The 24,552-nt window shown below is 42.1% G+C and overlaps 1 protein-coding gene across 6 annotated transcripts in view; it reads left to right on the forward strand.

Annotated features, from left to right (window-relative positions):
• Positions 1-24,552, forward strand: part of CDK14 (cyclin dependent kinase 14) — a 659,101-nt gene that overhangs the window by 32,771 nt on the left and 601,778 nt on the right. The window contains exon 3 of one of the 6 annotated variants that reach the window (XM_061413380.1): positions 8,599-8,671. The exons of the other annotated variants lie outside the window; for them this stretch is intronic. The gene's annotated coding sequence lies outside the window, so the exon portion shown is untranslated. The remainder of the gene's footprint in view (positions 1-8,598; positions 8,672-24,552) is intronic. 6 annotated transcript variants of the gene reach the window in all.

Here is a 24,552-nt window from a genome sequence, read left to right on the forward strand (position 1 = left end):
GATCCCCTGAGAAGGAAATGGCAACCCACTGCAGTATTCTTGCCTGGACAGAGGAGCCTGGCAGGCTACAGTCCATGGGGTCGCAAAGAGTCGGACATGACTGATGAGCGACTAACGTAACTGAAACATAACCTGAGGTTGTTAAGATCATATGAATTTTAATACATGAGTGACTTAAAAGTTTCTTATCAAAAGTTAGTCATTCTTAAATGTGACAAGGTAGGGAAGTACCTGGTGCTTCTATTAAGCTCTCAGTATGTTGGTTTCTTTTTCTCCCTTATAGATTTGTTGAGGTTTAGCCTAATGAAAGGAATTTAAAAACCTTTAGAATATATTTTCATATAAGCACTAGCCTCCCTTTATGTAGTTATTGGCCTCCTACACATTGGACACTTATGTTTTAAATGTGATATTTTTGTATTATTAAACTCTTAAAATACTGTGTTATACCATGTCTAGGAAATTCATGATGAGCCTTTTGAAGAGAGAAGGCTTTGTGATAAAAGCCAGCTGCCCAGACATTTCCACCCTCCTCGCCCATCCCCCAGCCGACCGCAGAAGCAGAGCCTTGGCAGAGATCCAGGCTTCCTAAGTGATGGGATTGTTCCCAGGCGGGAATGAAAGGAATCTGCCCAGATTGGATATGGCTTCAGCTCCTCTGCTAGTTTCAGATTGGTAGCCCCATTCCCAAACTGACCAACCCAGCACCATTTTCCCATTGTTGGGGATACTGTTTTCACACTGGAGTGTAAGGTCTTATTAAAAAAAACTTTTTTGAATCTACTTTTTAATCTCATGGAAGTTTTTCTAGTTTTTATTTGTAGTGCACAAGAATTGTGAATTCATTTTCATTTATAGTTTCATCTCTGCAAATCAGTATGGTCAGCCCCTGGTGTTCTCCAGGCCTGACACCTTTCTTGATTGGATCCATGTATTGAGCTTGTGGTTTTCACCTTTCCCATTTTAGGGGTGGAAAGGTTTGGTGATTTGAGTGGCTCAGGCCAGGAAATTATTGGCTATTGTCAGTGGAATTTGTTTATCTTTTCTACGCCTCTGCATTCCTGGACTCTGAGAGAACTCATCATCGCTGGGGGATTGCCTTTCAGTTAGTGTCAGCTCCTCCCCTTGCTCTATTTTTATTAAACACTTGATGTTTCTCGCTTCTTTGGATGTAAATTCAGGGACCCCTGCCACCCCTCCTCCCCGGCCCCCTCATTTCAGAAAAGACTCACTTGCTCAGCAGTTGTTAAAATAAAAAGATCTGCTGAACACTTGCCATCCCCTTTTAAGTTTGGCTACCTCCTAAACAGGGTTTCTGCAGTTATTCTCTAGGACTTATCCATCTCCATACTTACTTTAAACATAGAGTTGATGCATGTATAAGTCTAATGAACTTCTTGACCCGTACTCTCCAGTGGATCTATAATGTAAGTCACATTAAAACTTACTAGAAAATGAGAAGTTTTCTAGTAGTCACATTAAAATATAAAAAGAATAGGTGACTAATTTTATATAATATTTAACCCAGCATATCACAGTATGATTTGGACTTTATTGAGGCCCCCCTCCATTGATGCTTTCGAAATGTGGTGCTGGAGAAGACTCTTGAGAGTCCCTTGGACTTCAAGGAGATCAAATCAGTCAATCCTAAAGGAAATTAACCCTGAATATTCATTGGAAGGGCTGATGCTAAAACTGAAGCCCCAGTACTTTGGCCATCTGATGTGAAGAGCCAACTCACTGGGAAAGACCCTGATGCTGGGAAAGGTTGAAGGCAGGAGGAGAAGCGGGGGACAGAGGATGAGATAGTTGGATGGCATCACCAACTCAATAGACATGAGTTTGAGCAACCCTGGCAGGTAGTGCAGGACAGGAAAGCCTGGCGTGCTGCAGCCCATGCGGTTGCAGAGTGAATATGACTTGGCAACTGAACAACAAATGGTGAGACTTAGCTGTCTGAATAGGACTCAGAATTTAGCACGGTCTCTGGATGCTCTGCCATGCACGGAAGCTGGGGAACTCCTTCTGCAAAGCTGTGAATGTCATTTGTGATTGACACCTGCCTCCCATATGTTTCAAGTTTATCGGGTTTAAAAGGTAAAAGAAGACAGATCCTTGTGCCAGCTCCTGTGCTTTATGTTTCATCCTGTGTCCTCGTCTTTCCAGGATCTCTCTATTACTATTTTAGAGAAAAACGGTTCTTGAGGATTAAAGATCATTTTTGAGTCACAGTGTAGATGGCTATGGCTGAATTTCAGCCATTGGAGGGTCATTTTCTATTCTAGGACAGTGTTTCTCCAACTATGATGTGGATGTGAATCACCTTGTTAACGATTTAGGTGCAGTAGGTTTGAGATGGGGCCTGACATTTTGCCTTTCTCAGAAATTCTCTAGTGATACCGATGTTACTGGTCCAGAGGCCACACTTGGAGCACCAAGGATTTTGTGCTATGGTTACAAAATGCCAATCTTTGTTTAAGTTTTTCCTAGCCTGAAACAAAAAGAGAGAAATAATAATGCAGTGAGTAAGGTTTTCCACTACACTAAACATGTTCTTGTTTTAGCGACTCTTTTAAAATTCAGAAATAATTTCTTTCCTGCCTTCTTGTTACCATGGTGATGGTAAATGGTAGTTCTTTTTTTTTTTTTAAATGATCTTTCATGGCAAAATCAAAAAACCGACAAACCTATTTATGTCTCCAAGTTAATAAAAGAAAATATTTTCACTGATCTGCAGACTTCTAAAGTCTGATGCCACCCCACGATCTAAATTATTAGTTTATTAATTTTCTTTCATGGCACAGAGTGTTTTATATTGACGTAATTACTTGGGTGTTGTTTAACTTCACTTTCTCCACTGTGCTCTAGGTTCTTTTTTTTTTTCAAGTTTTTTTTTTTTTATAGATATTTGCTATAGTTATTATCCTGTTTTTAAAAACATTGATTTATTTTAGTTAGTTTTGGCAGTGAGTCTTTGTTGCTGCCCCTGAGCTTTCCGTGGTTGCAGAGAGCAGGGACTCCTCTTCTTTGTGGCGTGACTTCTTACTGCCGTGGCTTCTCTTGTTGGGAAGCACAGGCTGAAAGGTGTGCAGGCTTCAGGAGTAGCAGCACATGGGCTCAGCAGTTGTGGCTCTGGGACTTAGTTACCGCAGGGCATGTGGGATCTTTCTGGACCAGGGATCGAAGCCATGTCCCCTGCTTTGGCAAGTGGATTCTTAACCCCTGGAACCCAGGGAAGTCCCTACACTTGTTTTTTTTTTTTTTCACCACATTGCGCTCCTGTCTTGCACTGGGTCTGGAGCCTGTGAGTCCCCAGGCAGTGCTTTTCCGTAGAGCTTTATTCACTGGGTCTCAGTGGGAGGGGGACTGCTTCCTCCAGGAGTGTTTTGGAAATCTGTGGGAACTGACTCTGGTGGCCCAGGAGCATGGAGTGTGTGACTCGTGTTTGGTGGGTAGGCGACCAGAGATCTAGGCATTCTGTAGTTTAGAGAACAATAGTAACCAAACAAGTGGAAGCTTACCCTGTGCGTTCTGCAAAATCTTGCTGCTGCTGCTGCTAAGTTGCTTCAGTCGTGTCCGACTCTGTGCGACCCCATAGACAGCAGCCCACCAGGCTCTGCTGTCCCTGAGATTCTCCAGGCAAGAACACTGGAGTGGGTTGCCATTTCCTTCTCCAATGCATGAAAGTGAAAAGTGAAAGTGAAGTCGGTCAGTCGTGTCCGACTCTTAGTGACCCCACGGACTGTAGCCTACCAGGCTCTTCCGTCCATGGGATTTTCCAGGCAAGAGTACTGGAGTGGGGTGCCATTGCCTTCTCCCCTGCAAAATCTTAGATTATCCTTATTGGGGGTTTGGTGAAATATCTGTCTGTAATTACCAAAAACCTAACCCTATTTGACATATAAAGACAAAATTTTGGGGACCCAGTTTTAATATTAATATATATTGAAATTTTCAGAAAATGTGACTGCTGAATACTTAGAAAGCTGCACTTTGATTTCTGCCCATAGCTTTCATTCCAATCCCAAAGAAAGGCAATGGCAAAGAGTGTTCAAACTACCGAACAGTTGTACTCATCTCACACTCTAGCAAAGTAATTCTTAAAATTCTCCAAGCCAGGCTTCCACAGTACTCAAATTGTGAACTTCCAGATGTTTAAGCTGGCTTTAGAAAAGGCAGAGGAACCAGAGATCAAATTGCAAACATCCACTGGATCACCGAAAAAGCAAGAGAGTTCCAGAAAAACACCTATTTTTGCTTTATTGACTATGCCAATGCCTTTGACTGTATGAAAGTGAAAGTCACTCATTGGTGTCCGACTCTTTGGGACCCCATGGACTATATAGTCCATGGAATTCTCTAGGGCAGAATACTGGAGTAGGTAGCCTTTCCCTTCTCTAGGGGATCTTTCCAACCCAGGGATCAAACCCAGGTATCCCGCATTGTGGGCGGATTCTTTCCCAGAGCAAAAAGGGAAGTGGGATCACAACAAACTGGAAAATTCTTAAAGAGATGGGAATACTAGACCACGTGACCTCCCTCCTGAGAAATCTGTATGCAGGTCAAAGCAACAGTTAGAACTGGACATGGAACAACAGACTGGCTCCATATCAGGAAATGAGTATGTCAAGGCTGTATATTGTCACCCTGCTTATTTAACTTATATGCAGAGTACATCATGCAAAATGCTGGGCTGGATGAAGCAAAAGCTGGAATCAAGATTGTCGGGAGAAATACCAGTAACCTCAGATATGCAGATAACACTACCCTCATGGCAGAAAGTGAAGAAGAACTAAAGAGCCTCTTGATGAAAGTGAAAGAGTAGAGTGAAAAAGTTGGCTTAAAGCTCAGCATTCAGAAAACTCAGATCATGGCATCTGGTCCCATCACTTCATGGCAAATAGATGGGGAAACAATGGAAACAGTGAGACTTTATTTTTTTGGGCTCCAAAATCACTGCAGATGGTGAGTGCAGCCATTAAATTAAAAGACGCTTAGTCCTTGGAAGAAAAGCTATGACCAACCTAGACAGCATATTAAAAAGCAGAGACATTACTTTACCAACCAACAAAGGTCCATCTAGTCAAGGCTATGGTTTTTCCAGTAGTCATGTATGAATGTGAGAGTTGGACTATAAAGAAAGCTGGGTACTGAAGAATTGATGCTTTTGAACTGTGGTGTTGGAGAAGACTCTTGAGAGTCCCTTGGACTGCAAGGAGATCAAACCAGTCCATCCTGAAGATTTGAAATCATTCCTGAATATTCATTGGAAGGACTGAAGTTGAAGCTCCAATACTTTGGCCACCTGATGCGAAGAACTGACTACTTGGAAAGATTGAAGGAGGGAGAAGAAGGGGATGACAGAGGATGAGATGGTTGGATGACATCACCCACTTGATGGACATGAGTTTGAGTAGGCTCTGGGAGTTGGTGATGGACAGGGAAGCCTGGTGTTCTGCAGTCCATGGGGTCACAAAGGGTTGGAACATGACTGAGCGACTGAACTGACTGACTGATTTTGACTTATTTGTAACTTTTCAAAGACATGTCCACCTTTTGGTAAATTCTTTCATCTGTAGCAGTGCTGTTTGTGACATCTGAATTGTACCAATACATATTTTTGGGTAATATAATGATTATTAATACACACACACACACACACACACACACACACACTTAGCCTTTATTTAAAAATATACAACTTATGGACATGGGGAGAGGGGAGGAGAGGGTGAGATGTATGGAATGAGTAACATGGAAACTTTGATTACCACATGTAAAATATCAGCCACCGGGAATTTGCTGTATGGCTCAGGAAACTCAAACAGGGGCTCTGTATCAACCTAGAGGGGTGAGATGGGGAAGGAGATAGGAGGGAGTTTCAAAAGGGAGGGGATATATGTATACCTGTGGCTGATTCATGTTGAGGTTTGATAGAAAACAGCAAAATTCTGTAAAGCAATTATCCCTCAGTAAAAAAATAAATAAAAGCAAAGCAAATAAAAATATCCGATAGAAAGCATTGAACATTTTCAGATGAATGCATTTTACTTCTTTTAAGTTCAGACTCATTTGAAATAGTTGCAAGCATCTTACATCATTATCATTAAATCATTTGATGTGGTCATGTCTGTTTGCATCTCAAAATACGTATACATGTAATTTACACATATGAAAGATGGCCAAAGCTGTTCCCTGTCATTTTCCTTTATACTACAGTTTTCTCTCTCTGTATGTGTACATATTCTCTGTGGATTCCAAAGGTTTGGTGTCTAGAGGTGGCATTGGTCTGGTAGGGTTGAGAACCTTTGTTCTTATGGAAACATCATGGAATCAAGGATTCTTGCATTCTATCTTTGGCTTATTTTTCCAAGCCGCTCATTTAATGTCTCTGAATTCACTAGATGCTCTACATCATTCCCGGTGGCTCTGACGGTAAAGAAACCACGTGCAATACAGGAGACCTGGGTTCCATCCCTGGGTTGGGAAGATCCCCTGGAGAAGGAAATGGCAACCCACTTCAGTATTCTTGCCTGGGCAATCCCATGGACAGAAGAGCTTGGTGGGCTACCATCCATGCGATCGCAGAGTCTGACATGACTGAATGACTTAATGCTTTCACTTCTACATCACACGAGTTGTAGTACACGGTTTGTGACTGACTGAACACGTGGTAAAATGTCTTAGCTTACTTGGTGACTTCTTGCCTGGAGCTCCTCAGAAAGGCAGAGTGCCCACCTGAGACCCACTGCTTGGCTTCCCTTGGGTTTTTATTAATAATAGGGAAGACAGACTGTGTCTAATCCCTGGAGGAAGAGATTAGGAAAATGCTGAGGTATGAAGGGGTGTGGAAAGTGCTGGCAGTCCTGGAGGTGGGGAGTTTTATGAATTAAAGTTCAAGTGTCAGGTGAGTAAAAGTAGAAAGTGTTTTGGTTTTCCAGGAAGAATTGAAGATTCTTAGAGTGGGGGCCACTATTATAAGAATTTTTTGATGATTACATGTCTGTTGCTGCTGCTGCTGCTAAGTTGCTTCAGTCGTGTCCGACTCTGTGCGACCCCATAGACGGCAGCCCACCAGGCTCCCCCGTCCCTGGGATTCTCCAGGCAAGAACACTGGAGTGGGTTGCCATTTCCTTCTCCAATGCATGAATGTAAAAAGTGAAAGTGAAGTCGCTCAGTCGTGTCCGACTCTAGCGACCCCATGGACTGCAGCCTATCAGGCTCCTCCATCCATGGGATTTGCCAGGCAAGAGTACTGGAGTGGGGTGCCATTGCCTTTTCCAATTAAATGTCTACTCCAGAGTAATTAACAATGGGATCTTTGGAATTCACGGACCGGGGAGGCTTGTGTGTCTTGCTCAGTGGTTGTCTTGAGTGAGTCTTGGGGCTCAGGGAGGGGGGTTAGTGTACACAGCCCATGCTTGGTGCTGGGAAAGGCTCCTGGGGCTGAGCTGGAGCAAGATGACTGTGGGGCCCACAGGAGAAGTACTGCAGGTGGGCTTAGATCTGGCTAAAACATTGCTCATTAGTTGGAACTAGAAAGAGAGAGGAGGCTCAAGGACCGTTGACCCTGGAAAAAGGTCACTAAAGGTGAACCCACGGGAACGAAGATTGACATTTCATGATTTCTGTGCATATAAAGTGTGATTGGGATTTGGTCTTTTAGAAAATAAACTGATCATCATGAAAATAAAGTTCATTTTAGTTTTTACTTGCAGTTAATTAGAAAAATATGTGCTAGTAATTAGGGGAAAAAATGAATAAGGTTTTTGGGAAAAATCATTCCTGCAATTGTATAATAACATATATGTTGTTGTTGTTAGTCGCTCAGTCACGTCCAACTCTTCTCAACCCCATGGACTGCAGCATGCCAGGCTTCCCTGTCCTTCACCATCTCCTGCAGTTTGCTCAAATTCACGTCCATCGAGTTGGTGATACCATCTCATCCTCTGTCGCTCCCTTCTCCTCCTGCCCCCAATCATTTCCAGCATTAGGGCGTTTTCCAATGACTTTTTAAGTATAATCATGAGGAGGGTCTTATTTATTTTCATTTCTCTAAGAGATTAAAAAATTTGATGATTATTATATTCTCTTTTAAAGTATCTATAAGCTTGTAGATTTTAAAACCTTTAATTGTGGATTATAAAGAGAATCCTGTGGTCCTCTTCTTTCTGTGGTCCTGTGCATGACAAGCAGTTTTCCAAAGTCACTTTAATTAATCTCACGAAATATTGTTTATTTGGCGAGATTTGTAGTTGATTTGTTTGAATTTTCATGCCACTGCAGAAAGGGCAGATGGGAGGGAATGTTTGCCTGCGGAACTGATTTTATAAGTCATCAGTTCCCCAGAGGGTAGTTTTGAATGAAGACAACCTAAGTTTGGAGATAAATATTAGTATCACAAATCCCCTTATAGCCCTCGGATTCTTTGGGTATTTCGTTATGCCAGTTAGGTGATAGAATCAAGGGGTGAAGTGTGTGTATGATCTCTGTGTCTATCATTGAGTAATATGCAAGTAGAATTAATAATAAATACTTGTTAATGGAATTATTTTGAATATCATGAATTTATATTCTTTTGTGACTTCATATTTGCAGATTTTCTCCAAGTTGCCAAAGGTTGCCATGATAAAATTCAGCGTAACATCTTTTTTATGTTATACTTTATAAGGTAACAATTTCATCTAATATTTGGATCATGACTGCTGAATGTTTGCTTCAAATAGGACAGTTTGTTCTTTGAAATTAATAATAATTAACCCCCCACACACTGAATAGCATCTGTGCATGGATCTTTCCCTTCAATATTATGAGCAATTATGAATCATGACCAAAGAGAGACCTTGTAAATTATGAATAATCTGAAAACAATGAGGCATATTCTCCTGCTACAAAGATAACACCAGAGTTAATGGAAGTGCCATATGCCTAGAGGGGAGATGCCATCAAGACAAACATGTTGTTTGTCAAAGTGACGTCTAGATGAGTGTAAGCAATATTAATCCAGTCATACACTTGTCAAGCTTAAGCCGGGTTTTCAAAATATAGGTTTTAGGCTAATTTGTATATCTCTGTCTGGTGTAACAAGGGATTTGAAGCCATCAAACTTTAGAGTAAAAGAGAAAATTGCATAAAATTAATCAGCGTCTGGATCTCTTCTTGGATGTGTGTGTTTGTGTGTGTGCTCAATCAGTCTTGTCTGAGCCTTTGCGACCCATGGACTGTAGCCCACCAGGCTCCTCTGTCCATGGAATTTTTCAGACAAGAATTCTGGAGCGGGTTGCCATTTCCTTCTCCAGGAGAGCTTCCTAACCCAGGGATCGGATCTGCATCTCCTGCATTGGCAGACAGTTCCTTACCTCTATGCTACCTGGGAAGCCCTTAACTATGAGTAGTTATAATAAAATACACAAATAAAAAATAATTCGAATAATTGAATTTAGAAGAAAAACATTAAAGACTAGATTTTGTGGTCACAGGAGATCAAAGGCATTTAACTTTTAAGTATGTATGAAGCTGTTACACAGAAGTACAATAGAGTATTAATAAATCGGAAGACTATCAAGCATAAATACATTAGCATGAACTTCTGAGGGAGAAGAGGAATGAAATATTTCAAAGAGCAAAGGGCATGATGTCCATTTCCTGGCCTTTGTTTATGTCTGTTTTATATGGACTATGGTGGGAATGAAATCTCCATGATATTTAGGCTTCTCTGGACACATTGAAAAGAATAGTGTTAAGAAAGTGAAAAGACAGCCCACAGAATGGGAGAAAATTTTTGCATGTCGTCTATCTGATAAGGGGTGAGTAGCCAGAATATATAAAGAACTGTTACAACTCAGTTATAAAAAGACAAATAATCCTATTGAGAATTGTCAAAGGATGTGAATAGATGTTTCAAGGAAGTTATACAAATGGTCAATAAACATAAAAAAAGATGCTCAGCGTCATTAGTTATCAGAGATTTGCAAGTCAAACCACAATGAGATGCCACCTAGGACATAATTACAAGTGCTGTCACAGATGTGTGTAATTCAGCTGCTTTTGAAAGCTGTCTGTAGTTCCTCAAATTGTTAAACATACAGTTACGATATAATCTAGTAAATCCACTCCTTAGTGTGTATCCAGGAGAAATGAAAACAAGCCCATACAGACTTACACCAGTGTTCATAATAGCTAGGAAATGAGAACAATCCAAATGTCCGTCAACTAATGAGTGATAAGTGAAAAGTGCTCTATCTGTGCAATGGAATGTTATTTGTGAATAAAAAGAAGTATTGATAGATGCTGCCATGAATGTGCTTTGACAACGTGATGCTGAAAGAAATAAGCCAGTCACAAAGGACTGCATAGTGTATGATTCCACTTATACAAAATCTCCAAAATGGGCACATCTGTGGATGTGAAAAGTAGATGAATGGCTGCCTGGGACTTGGTTAGGAGGATGGTGAGATGGTCAGGGACTGACAACCAGGGAGTGTGGGGTTTCTTGTTGGGGCAGGGGCAGTGTTCTCAAATTCATAGTGTGCATGTTTGTTCAACTTTGTGAATGTACTAAAAGCCATAGAGTTGTATACTTTAAATGAGTAAATTGTATGGCATGTGAACTGTACCTCAATAGAGTTCCTTAACAATAATGTAATAGTTTTGTTTTTAAAATGTCAGTGGTTGGAATATACCAGAAATGACATACTTTGGATCCTTTAAATAAACTTAAGGTAAATTGTTCCAGATGTAACTTTAAACACTGGAAAAAAAAAAGTGCCATATTTCTGCAGTCATAAATTATCAGTTTTTTGTTGCATAATATTTCATTGAATTGATGCAGACTACTTTGCTTACTCTCTTCCTATATAAGGATTTTCTCATATTTTGATATTTTAAATAATGAAACTTTCCAGACAAGCTTTTTTTTTTTTTCTTCTGTTATTTTCTTTGGATAAAATTCTAGCTGACTCTCAGGAATGAATGGATTGCTGAGACTTTAAATAGGTAGTGCCATGTTATTTTTCTGAAGGGTTGAAGAATTTTTTGAACATTTAAAATACAATTTTGCTATTTTGTTAAGTATAGTGTCCCCTACCAATTAAGGGACAATTTAAAGTTTCTTTAAATTGTATTTCTTTGACTAAACAAATTGTTTTTAAATGTTTGTTTCTTTTGATTACCTCATGAATGATGGACTTTTTAATTTATTCAAGAGTGTTTACTGAACACCCCAGAGGCTCTGGCGGTTAAGAATCTGCCTGCAGTGCTGGAGACCTGGGTTCGATCCCTGGGTTGGGAAGATCCCTTGGAGGAGAGAATGGCTACCCACTCCAGTATTCTTGCCTGGAGAATCCCACAGACAGAGGAGCCTGGTGGGCTACAGTCCATGGGGGCTCGAAGAGTCAGACACGACCGAAGCGACTAACACTTCCACCTGGAGTCAAGACTTGTGCCAGTTGCTGGGTATACGCAAAGATGAGAAAGGCTTATTTAGCTTGTGCACTCAAAAAATTCCATTTCTCATGGGAAAATAATTAGTTATAGTAGGTACAATGAGCGTTTCACTTAAAGTATAAGAAGGTGTTTAAGGAGGAACCTGGGGAATGTGGCCAGCATAGGAGCGAGGTTATGTATATGTGCAGCTTGAATATGTGCCGTCGTCTGCCTGAAGGGAGGAACGATGAGGGGCAGAGAGAGTGTGAATTATAGACAGCCACCAAATCCTGTGTTGTGGGCAAGGAGTTCCCAGAGGTTCCCTCAGGATGAAGAACTGTTAGGTCCTCGGTGTTTTCTGTTTATTCACGACTACATGCAGTTGTTTTTGTCATTAACATACCTCCATTCTGTTCGGATGCTAATATTAGTGTTAATTATTGTCACGTTTAAGACAGATATTCTGTTTTAGTCTGTTCTTTGACTTTTGATTTTAGTTACTTTTCAGTTTTACTTTCTCATCACATAGAATTATGATGACTTGTTTTGATTCATAAAATTACAGATTTGGCTGAAACAGCAGCAGCAAAATCTTGTTTCTGAAAGTGGTTTCCCCACTAAGTGGTAAGAAGGGTTGTAAAATGTATGTGGAGCCCACCATTCCCACACTCAATTCTTTGCAGGTCTTAACTCCTTGATGGTAAACAGCCTTGTATTCTTGCTGAGTTAGCGAGCCAGGAGACAGTGTCTCTCTCTCTTTTTTTACTACATCTTCTCTAGGTTGAGTGGCTTTATGTGTTTGACTCAGAGAGCCAAACCAACAACCGTATCCTCTTTGGGTCTGTAGCAGCAGGAAAGGGACAAACTTATTCACATCTCGACAGCCTGAGGTTTTTAGTCTTCCAGCAATATAGCAGATACTCACACGTGAGAGGATCGAAACCACGTGAAAGGGGGCTTGCTCCCCGCTGATTGTGTCCTCCCTTAATTTCTGTGCCAAAACTTTTCCTCCAACATGACTGTATTTGGAGGTGGGGCCTTTATGATGTGTTGTTGTTTGGTCACTAAGTCATGTCCTGCCGCTTTTGACCCCATGGACTGCAGCACACCAGGCTTCCCTGCCCTTTGCTAGCTCCCAGAGTTTGCTAGAACTCATCTCCATTGAGTCAGTGATGCCATCCAACCATCTCATCCTCTGTTGCCCCCTTCTCCTCCTGCCCTCAGTCTTTCCCATCATCAGGGTCTTTCCCGGCTCTTCTCATCAGGTGGCCAAGAATTGGAGCTTCAGCTTCAGCATTAGTCCTTCCAGTGAATATTCAGAGCTGATTTCCTGTAGGATTGACTAACTTGATCTTCTTGGTGTCCAAGGGACCCTCAAGACTTCTCCAGCATCACAATTCAAGAGCATTAATTCTTTGGCCCTCAGCCTTCTTTTTGGTCCAACTTAGGTCATAAGATAATTGATAACATTTAAATGAATGTTTTTAGATAGTTACAATTTATTTGTTGTGAGATGAACAAAAGTACCTCACCTGTGAGCAAATAAAGCCCATTTTAAGACACAAAAGTTCTCATCTTTAACATATTGGACCAAAGAGAAGAAATGTTCTTTTGTTTTTTTCGCAGTCCAATTTTATTTTTTTTTCGTTTTTGTTTTATATTGGAGTATAACTGATTAACAATGTTGTAATAATTTCAGGTGAACAACAAAAGGACTCAGGCATACATACACATGTATCCATTATTCCCCAAACTCCCCTCCCATCCAGGCTGCCGTATAATATCGAGCAGAGTTCCCTGTTCTATACAGTAGGACCTTGTTGGTTATCCGTTTTAAGGATAGCAAAGTGTCCATGTCAGTCCCAAACACCCTGTCTCTTCCCCTCAAAAGAATGTTCCTTCTGAATGCAGTTTCCCTTCTGTGTCACACACCCTGAGAATAATTAACCACCACTTACTAGACTTCTTTTCAAAGAAGATCACTGATCTGGGAAGTGCTCACTTAGTCTCAGGAAGGGTTTGGCCAACAGAGAGGAGGATCACATGAGGCTGGCATTTATGGGGGGAGGCCGTCGGCAGGGGCAGCCAGCTTTTTGACAACAGCTGTGTGCTCTGGACCAGTTAGGACCGTGAATGCTGACTCCTTTGTATTTCTTTAACCTTGCCGCTCTTTGCCTAACATTCACATTAAGGCAGCTCTATCACATTTCATGATTTGTGATGCTTAGGGCAGGAAGATGATCGCCTTGTGGAGCCCTCCCATCTTTGAGTTAGTGGTTTGCATTAAGATGGCCAGAGAGCTCTGGTTCTGCAGTTAGTGAGAGGCATGCTGATGGTGTGAAGGACCTTTTTTTTTCTCTCAGAGGTGATTTTTAACAGTTGAATGTACATGTGAGTGTCTTAAACTCAAAGCCAGACTCCGGCTACTTGGATGGACTGTGTTTTAAATTACTTGGAAAGTAGCTGTGACTTAACTCTTTATTTTTTCTTTTGTTCTTTTTTCTGTATTAAGCTTCCCCCCTGCCCACACACACACTTTAAAAAAATTAGAGTGTGTGCATGTACAAATGAGCATATAGCAAAAAGATTTCCTCCTCCCAAGTAATTAGTATCCCTTCCTAGTGGCAAGTGGGAATGGCATTTTAAAAACTCCTCCCAGGTGTTTTCTGTGCTTGGGTCTTCCTCCCTCTTATATTAAGACATATCTTGTTTTTCTTTCTAACAGTATACCTTGACAGTGTTTCCTATCAGTTGTATATAGATACAGCTCATTCTGTTCATAGATTGTATGCTGTTCATTATATAGTTGCAATGAAATTTATTTACCCCCTTTTAAAATTGGTAAATATTTAGATCTTTTATAGGATTTTGTCCTTACAAACAGGATTCTGCCTTTCCCTGGTGGCTCAGATGGTAAAGCATCTGCCTGCAATGCGGGAGACCTGAGTTCGATTCCTGGGTTGGAAAGATCCCCTGGAGAAGGAAATGGCAATCCACTCCAGCATGCTTGCCTGGAAAATCCCATGGACGGAGGAGCCTGATAGGCTACAGTCCATGGGGTCGCAAAGAGTCAGACACGACTGAGCGACCTCACTTTCACTTTCTTTCACTTTAGGATTTTGTCCTTACAAACAGGAGAATGGATAATTTTGTTCACAATGGAAAGTGCAGAGTCACGTGGCTATTGGTTTTCACTTGCTAAGTTGTGTCTGGACTCTTGCGACCCCCTAGACTGTAGTCTGTCCATGGGATTTCCCAGACAAGGCAAGAATACTGGAGTGAGTTGCCATTTCCTTCTCCAGGGAATCTTCCCGTCCCAGGGGTTGAACCCCCATCTCCTGCATTGGCAGGCAGATTTTTTACCACTATGCCACCTGGGAAGCTCCACACATGCTATGAGAAGTTAAAATTTTAATATACATTGCCTGAATTACTTTTTGAAGAACATTCATCGATTTACCTACCCCCCTCCCCATGCAATGGCAACCCACTTCAGTACTCTTGCCTGGAAAATCCTATGGATGGAGGAGCCTGGTAGGCTGCAGTCCATGGGGTCGCTAAGAGTCGGGCATGACTGAGCAACTTCACTTTCATGCATTGGAGAAGGAAATGGCAACCCACTCCAGTGTTCTTGCCTGGAGAATCCCAGGGACAGAGGAGCCTGTGGCCTGCCGTCTATGGGGTTGCACAGAGTCGGACACGACTAAAGCGACTCAGCAGCAGCAGCAGCAGCAGCAGCAGTAGCAGCTCCCCATGTCTATTTCTCTACCCTTTGCCCTAATGTCTTTTCTGGAACTGGAAGATTTTCCAACCAGGCACATGTAAATTAATGTTTGACTAGTTCTGTTATTTTTGCATTAGTTACTAATAGGCTGAGCATCTTTTTAAGTTTATAATGGCTTATAAGCCATTTTAATTCTTTATTTCCCTGTGAACTCCAGGCCTCTTTCAATACTTTGTTGTAACTGATGAGAATTACATCACAGTTTTTTGGGGAGCACACCCAGAGACTTGCGTCTTAGAAACTTCTTAGTGTGATTAGAAACCTTATGGGCCATCTGGTCCCACCTTCCAGTTGGTATAGGAAGTACTTTATAACCTTTGATCATCTGCTTGAATACTTCCAGTATTAAAGGGGCTTAAAACCTCATGGGCATCTAATTCCTCTGTTGGCTTAGTTGACAGAAAATTCAAGATATCTTAAAAGAGTAGTGGAATAGATAGAGAGGGTGGGAGCAGCTGGACTCTTTAAATAAACCATCTTAATGAAACTGGAAGATTCTTTCAGTCCCAATCAGGAGACTCGGAGCAATGCCTATGAAGCAAATCTTGTCCACTTGACTAAAGAATATGACCAAGTAGGGCTCAAATCCCAGGGACGGGGGAGCCTGGTGGGCTGCCGTCTATGGGGTCACACAGAGTCGGACACAACTGAAGTGACTTAGCAGCAGCAGCATCAGGGCTCTTTAAGGGTATGTTAATTAGCTACTGCTCCATAATAAGTTACCTCTGATCTTAATGCCTTAGAACAGTAATAAAAATCTGTTATCTCAGAGAGTTTCTGAGGGTCAGGAATTGGGACTCAAAGTCTGCTGGGTGGCACTGACTCTGGGTGTCTCAGAGGTTGTATTCGGGACGTTGGGGCTGTAGTCATCTGAAGGCGCGACTGGCTGGAGGGTGTGCTTGTACGTGGCTCATGTAGAAGGCCTCAGTTCCTTGCCACATAAACATCCCTACAGAGCTACAGTGAAGGTCCTTGCATTCCAGCATCTGGCTTCTCCCACAGTGAGCAATCAGAAAGAAAGCAAAATGGAAGCCATGATGTCTTTTCTGACTTGGAAGTCATGCATGGCTGTCCCTGCAATACTCTTGTATTGCGGTTCCACTGGTCAGTCCTATTCAGTATGGGAAGGGACCATACGAGAGTGTGCATTCTAGGAGACACGGTTCACTGGGGGCTTTCTTGGAGACTGACTGTTCACCTTCTGGCCCCCAAAGATCTGTATTTCTCTTACCTGGAGAACAAAATACACTCCTTCTCAGAGCCCCCCTCCCCCATACACACACACACACACACACACACACACCCCTCATCCCAGTGCAGAGGCCAACTTTTTGGGTAGGAGAATTAGGGGATACTTATTTAAACAGATTTTGGAAATGCTAGAAGTCTATTAAGAATTTTCCTTTGTTGGAGGAGAAGTTGGTTGTATTTGGCTAGTGTTCTCCATTATAACAATCATTCTTTATGCTCTATCTTATGAAATTTCTGTCCCAAATAAATAGGAATATTTATAATCCTGAGAGGGGGAAAAAGGAGTTTTAGTGAAATATTCCAACTGATTTTTAATCAGAAAAGCTTCATGACAGTCAGTGTTTCTCAAAAAAATAAAAAAATCAGGGTTGGGTTCCTGGAAAACCAATATTAAAGAGTTTTCCATTGAAGACCCTGAAACCTAATAGGGAACATGTGGATATCCCACTGTGCTGGCTCTTCACTTGTGGTCTCAGCCTCAAGCCCACCATTTTCTGCTTTGTTTTGTGAGGCTGGGGCTGGAACTCTGAGAAATCCATCTCCCAGATCCCCTCACATCTCAGTTTCTGTTGGTTTCTGGCAGGAGGAGACTCTGGTGGAAGATTGAAACGTAGGAGCAAGGGGGAGAAGGGACTTGGCTGTTTTCAGCTCCCGTCCACGTTTCTCCTGTGGCCAGTGATAGCTCTAGTCTGTAGTTTCTTTAGGAATTTTTGGCATCCCTTTACTGTGGTCCCAGCCAGGTTCGGAGTATCAGTTATTCTGTGTGTGTCCTGTTCTCCCCACCCTGCTTCTTTCGTTTTTTATTTATTATTTTTGACTCTGCTGGGTCTTCGTGCCTCTTCAGGACTCTCTCTAGTTGCAGCGTGGGCTTCTCGTTGCTGAGCACAGGCTCTAGAGCCGGGGCTTCGGTAGTTGTGGTGCATGGGCTTAGTTGCTCCAAGGCATGTGGGATCTTCCTGGACCAGGGATTGAACCCTTGTCTCCTGCATCGACAGGTGGATTCTCAACCACTGGACCACCAGGGAAGTCCCTCCCCAGCCTGCTTTGAGTCCTATTAATAGTCCCTCCCTTGAGAAGCTAGGTTCTGGTTACCCCACCTCTTCCCTTTTGTTTCTTGAGCCCTAAGGTTAAGGCTGCTTCTTGCAGTGATGGATATCAAGGTTATCTCTGTGTCCCCTTTTCACTTTTCTAGTCTTTTAATACCTACGTAACCGATTTCTTCTATTAAATCTCTGCCATTGAAAATACATAGCATTCCCACTGACTGAAAGTTACTCAAGTTTCTAGGTATGTCATCCCTAACAATTGTCATCTCTTTGAAGTTATTTTCTCTCTCGCAAGGTCAGAGCTGAGAGGCATTGGTTTGCCTCATGTGGTTCTTAGTCCAGATGTTTAGTGTTCTTCTGTATTTTAGCACTTACAATTCTTGACTTCGTTTTATGGGTCTGCGCACATGGGCAGACCTCTGGGATCCTGCTTCATTGTTTCCATAGCGGTCTTAGAGATGCAGATTATCTGGGATGCCTGAGTGGTTTTGTTTAATCTATTCAACCCCAGTATTTTCCTCTTTCTCTCCCAATACAAAAGAGCATCCACTGAATAGCCTTGGCTTTACCAGGTCTTGCCTGAGCATCTGCTGTTTTTCTCCCCACGTCTTGAGCTTCCCAGGTGACTCAGTGGGTATCCTCCTGCCAATGCAGGAGACACAGGGGACGTGGGTTTCATCCCTGGTCTTCCCTCCAGGGAAGATCCCCTGGAGGAGGGCATGGTGACCACTCCAGTATTCTTGCCTGAAAAATCCTATAGACAGAGGAGCCTGGCGGGCTAAGGTCCATGGGTTGCAGAGAGTCAGACTGAGTGACTGAGCACACTGCATCTACACAGCACACATTTACTGGCCTCCTTCCTCGCAGACACTGCCCACCAGTGGGCATGGGGGATACACCCTTATCTTTCCTCATCTTCTTTCATTTTTCCCAAGACTTTTACTCCTACTCTGCCATCCGCTTTATATCCTTTTCTATTCCCAACTCTTGTTCCCTCTTTTTCTTATTATCCCCAACTGGAATGATGCCAAGTTTGTACATATTAAAATTTGCTTGAAAAGAGATATCAACTTATGAATCAAGTGAGTACTTTATAGGCCAGAGGAAACGTCTAGTGATTTCATTAGTGATGCTTCTGTTCTGCAGGTTAATAAATTAATTAAGCCTTTCTCTTTTTATTGGAGGGGTTATGTGTTTCTTCAGTAAATATTTATTTTGTTGCCCTGTTTACTCAGCTCACTATATCAGGTAGGTGCATTGGGGCATAGCAAAGAAATAAAATGTCCCAACTCTTGCCTGTCTTGAAAGACTATACAGTGTACCTGGAGAGACAGAACTTATACATTAAACAGCTAAGGGACAGAAATAAGTGTAAGATTATGTGCTAAAAACTGTCCTTAAGTGTGTGCTGTGGGGCGTGTAATAATGTCACTTCCTGTTCACAGCCACTAAGCACTCTGTTCTCATTTAATCCTTGCAGTTCTCAAGCAGTCCCTCTAGCTAGTTCTGTTTTGCAGGTGGTGAATCTGAGGCTTCGCGATTAAGTCATTTGCCCAAGGATACTCATCAATGAAGTGACGGGAATTAGGAGTTGAAGGCTAGGTTGGTTTGAGTCTACAGACTCTCATAAGCAGAAGGGGAGGTTGGGAGCACTTGGGGCATGCTGGTGGGCATGTGTGTTTTGAGATGTGCTGGGTGTCTTCCATTTGCTCCCCTGGATGCAGTCTTCATCCTGCCCATCCTGCTCTGTGCCTTGGGTGGCCGACCTGTGTGGGTTACACCAGTGAATGCTTGCCCTCTGCTTCCAGACTGATTCCACCAATGGGAAGAAATAGGAGCTCTGAGGGCAGGTCAAGAGTGACGGGTGTTTATTCCTTCAGCTTTTTTCTACTGGGTCCTGGCCTGTTGGCTCCATACTTTTACCCTCACGGCTTCGTGCTTCCCTCCTCTCTCTGTCTCTCTGTCAATTCCAGGAATCGCTTTCACCCCTTGACCTTTCCAGTCCAGAGTGAGTAACATAGCAAGAGCCCTGCCCTGCCTTTAAAAGTGGTCTTTTGAGCAAACTCAGTTTGAATGTATGATACCCAGTTTGAGTGTATTGTGTGTTTCTGGTTGAGACTGATAATGAGCAAATATTTGTAAAGTGTCCCTTCCTTTCCCCATGCCTTCCGCCTTCCATCTTTTCTCAGTATGTTCAGTATTGAGGGTAAGAGATAGCTAAGGCACAGCCCCTGCCTTAGGGGAACTAACGTGTGTGTGCTCAGTCACTACTCAGACTCTTTGCGACCCCATAGACTGTAGCCCGCCGGGCTCCTCTGTCCAAGGGATTTCCCAGGCAAGAGCTGGAGTGGGCTGCCATTTCCTCCCCCAGGTCTCCTCCTCCCGATCTTGACTCGGGATCGAACCCATGCCTCTTGTGTCTCTTGCATCGGCAGACGGATTCTTTAGCACTCTGCCACTTGGGAAGCCTCCGGGAACTTACAGTGCAGGTTAAAATGTTCATAATAATAGTAATGAAAAGGAAAGTGGTAATGGGCTTGAGAAGCAGCGTGACTGAAGGACCGTCTAGCACAGGAAGTGAGTTGGTAACTCAGGTGAAACGTGGCCAGCAGTGTAAAAACTGCTTACTGATTCTGTCTACCTGTACATTAGCTTTGTCTCCTGCCCAGAATTTTGAAAATTGACAACAAAGAGGAGACTATAGTTTTTTTAATAAGTAGCCGGTAGTGTGGTTTTTAGAACTCATCATATTTACAAAAAGGCCAAGTTCACCAGAAAAGTTGTCAATCAAATAAAATTCTTTACTTGTGTCCCTGGATTTAAGCTGCATATGGAGTTTGGGAAAATCTATCAGGCTTCTGTTTTTTTAACTTAATAGACTATTTTATTGGAGCAATGTTAAGTTTACAGAAAATAGTTCTCATATCATTTCTCACTTTAATTTCCCTTGCTCCTAACATCTTGGATTTGTGTGATACATTTATTACAATTGATGAGCCAATATTAACTGATTATTATTAGCTAAAGTCCATCGTCTACATTAGGCTTCACTGTGTTTACAGTTTGGTGGGTTTGGACAAATGTCTGATGACGTGTATTCACTGTGCAGCGTCATACCCAATGGTTTCCCTGCCCTGAAGATCTCCTGGTTCCTCCCCTTCATCCTTTCTCCTCTTTCCCGAACCCCTAGCAACCACTGATCTTTTTGCTGTCTCCATAGTTCTGCTTTCTTCAGAATGTCATGGAGTTGGAATCATACAGCATGGAGCCTTTCTAGAGAGCTTTCCTTCACTAAGCAGTATGCATTTAAGGTTCCTCCATATCTTATGGCTTGGCAGCTCATTTCTTTTTATCACTGAATGACATTCCATTGTCTGGATGTACCACAGTTTTTTAACCGTTCACCTATTGAAAGACATCTTGGTTGCATCCATATTTTGGCAACTATGATGAAAGCTGTTGTAAACATTTGGGCATGGGTTTTTGTGTGGACCTAAGTTTTGGACTAGTGTCCCAGGATTTAAGATGTAGGTGGAGTTTGGGAACATAAATCTTTTCTTAACAACCAGGAGAAATGTAATTTTTTCTCTGTTAATGTTTGGTTCTCACCCTATTATAATGATTTCGATATTAAACAAGCACTAAGGCAAAGACATAACATTAAAAGGTAACACAGGAAAAGGAAGTATACTACCTACTCAGATGTAAAGTCCAGACTCTAATCCTGAAGAGGGGTTTCTTTGACTAGTCAGAGACAAAGGCAGATAGTTGCTTCTTTGCCAGACATACCAAGGCTTAATTAATGGCTTAATTAATCACATGCTAATACATGACCTGAGAATTAGAGGTGAAATACAAACTGAATATCTGACATCATAAATCAAGTATAAAATACTTATCTGTTTTATAATTTTATATGAGCAATTTACCAGATGACTTTTATTTCAAACTGAGGAAAGTAAACACGTTACAAATACATGCTTGACGTATGAACACATCTTTGGGATGTTAATGCGGCTTTCCCTTTGTTTTGAGTAAGCAAAGAGCCATTCTTTCGAGACTTCCTGTGGCCACTAATAATTCTGCCAAAGGGGCTGACATCCTGGGAATTTGCCAACCTTTCCTCAGAGGGTTTAACTCAGGCTGAAACACCCCTAAGAGTTTCTAGTGGTCGGTTTAAATCTTCTGGTTCAGGGTATGTGGGTGCTGAGCCAGAATCTATAAATTCCCATCTCGAATCACCTAACTCTGAGTGGTGTAACTTCATAAAAATCACTTCAACTTTTTTTGTGTGCTTTTGAGCATACCAAGCTTCTTTCTGCTGCTGCCTAGGGATATTATAAAGGTGGATTGGCCCATGTTTTTAAAGCACTTAAAGCTCCCCAGGGAAAAGTGCCTTGCAACTTCCAGGCATAATTACTGGGTGTATTCTAGCTGGAATAAGGCCAGCAGAGCCAAACACTCAACCCTTTTCTTCTGAGGACTCCCATTTAATTCCTTTAGAAGGGTAATGTATTTTGAATGTGAGAGCATTTGAGTTGCAGTGGGAGAGATTTTAATTATTACTCAATATTTCATCATAAATTGGTACTCTTGATCATTTTGGTGTGTGTGTGCTCGATCGCTCAGTTGTGTCTGACTCTTTGTGACCCAGTGGACTGTAGCCCTCTAGGCTCCTCTGTCCATGGAATTTCCCAGGCAAGAATACTGGGGTGGGTTGCTATTTCCTGCTCCAGGGGATCTTCTGGATCCAGGGATTGAACCTTCATCTCTTGCCTCTCCTGCATTGACAGGTAGATCCTTTACCACTGGGCCACCTGGAAATCTGAACTTAAGGGTGTCATATGCAGTGGCCCAGAATTTTCCTTAATCTAAAGTGGACAGGTGCTTTTCCTCTCTGTTTCTGAAGATCACTAGCAGACTGAGCTTCTTGGTCTGGTTTTGCCTGTTTCATGGAACCGTTCCAGTCTGTGGATTCTCCATGTCGCTCACAGCATCTAGTGTGATGATAAAAGTGAGAAACACTGAGGGATGGCTTGGTCATTTTTTACAATTGTTAATAAAAATCATAAACAAGATTTTTGTATCTATAAATTGGATCTATGTTTTGTTTCCTAGAAAATGGCTGGGAATCTGCCAGCCTTTCTTTAGAGACTTTGACTCATGCCCTTAGAGTCTCTAGTGGTCTGTTGAGAGCGTCTGGTTCAGGGTTATTTGGGTGCTGAGCCAGAACATAGAAATTCCCACCTTGACTCACCAAACTCTGAATGGAAATTACCTCAATTTTTTGTGTTTTCAGGAGTACCAAGCCTCTCTGCTGCCTGGGGATATTATAAGGTGGATGAGCCCATGTTTTTAAAGCACTTTAAAATACTTTTGTATTTAAAAATATGACACAGCATCTCTTGGAGACTTAAGCCTCCTTTTGTTGACATCAGTTGATAAAGCGCATGAACTGGAAACAGCTGCAGAGAAATAGATATTTTAAAATATTTTCTATAAAAATGTAATTTATGAATGAGAAATTTGTGTCACAAGCATTCAGAGATTGCTGTTGCTCACTGACTTAATTCCTCCTCCTTCTCATTTTGTAATTATAGGAGACTGTCAGACTTTTGCACTTTGGCAGTGCTTATTTAACAGCCTAAACAATGTAACTGTGATAAGGACTTTGGTTGCAATTTGATTTGTTTTTATTTCTTCTAGTTTGAAATATGTCTTGCAAGTATTTTCTGTGAACATTCCTTAATTTCCCCTCTGTCTTATCATTGTCTTGACAGAACTTCTAGTAGCTGATGCTTGTAGTGTTTTCGGCTAAGTGTGAAAGTTTAAAGTTGAATGTAAAGTGTGTTTATTTTTACATTTAACGTGATCACGCATTGGAGCGTCTTCAGGTCTCTAGTGCAGTGATGGTAAATGTGTTCTGGAGCTACAGAAATTCATCAGTTGATATTTTTCTGGGTCGGTGCTGTTACTGTAGTTACTAGACTTTTGTGACTATTAAGCATGTGAAAAGCGTCTCCTGGAACTGAGTTTTTAAATTTTAATTAATTTAGATTTAAAGAACCACATGTGGCTAGTGGTTACTGTGCTGGACAGCACAGCTCTGGTGAGTCATGTTTTATTTTAACGTCCTCACATGCTTAATAAGAGCAACAAAAATAAAAATTTGTGGAGCATCTGTTTACTTTGTGCTAGAGACGTTGCTGGGTATGTACTGTTCATGATTTGTAGCAAGCTTGTGAGCTCCTGTTCTACTGTGAGGAAGGCAAGGCCCAGGGAGCATGGGTACCATGGCCAAAGTCACCGAGCTGCTCCACGGGGCTTGCTCATTCTATGTCAGCACAGGATCTAATTTCAGTTCAAACCACGGCATCAGTTATTTTATAGGATGTCACTCAATTTGGGTTTGTCTGATGTTTTCTTATGATTGAAGTTTTTTTTTGTATGTCTTTTTTAAAAACATGTTTAATGGGAGGATAATTGCTTTACAATATTATATCGGCTTCCTCTGTACGAGAGCATGCATCAGCCGTGTGTGTGTGTGTACGCTCAGCATGTATACATGAAGGCCCTCCCTCCTGAGCCTCCCTTCACGCCCCCCGAGGCCGTCAGAAGGCACGGGCTGAGCTCCCTGTGCCGCCCAGCTGCCTCCTGCTGGCTGCTGTGCACACGGTGGTGTCTACTGTCAACGCTGCGCTGCCCATGGCCCCACCGTCTCCTTCCCCAGGATTGAAGTTTTATAATGGTTCATGACTCTAAAGTGAAACCCTGACCTGCTAGCAGAAACTGCTTCTCATCTCCTCTCCAGCCCCTCACAACCGCAAAACTACTTTTCGTCTCTATAAATTTCCTTATTCTAGAGATTTCACCTAAGCGGAATCATATAGCGCACTATGTGGTCTCTGTGACTGACTCCTGTTGAAGTCTGTGCAAGTCCTTTTTTCCTTTGTACGGTTGAGTAATATTCCCCTTTTGTTTATTCAGTCATCAGTCGCTAGAGACTTCGGTTGTTACCACTTTTTGGTTGTTATGAGTAATGCTGCT

The sequence above is a fragment of the Bos javanicus genome, chromosome 4 (assembly GCF_032452875.1).
Source record: "Bos javanicus breed banteng chromosome 4, ARS-OSU_banteng_1.0, whole genome shotgun sequence".
Lineage (NCBI taxonomy): Eukaryota > Metazoa > Chordata > Mammalia > Artiodactyla > Bovidae > Bos > Bos javanicus.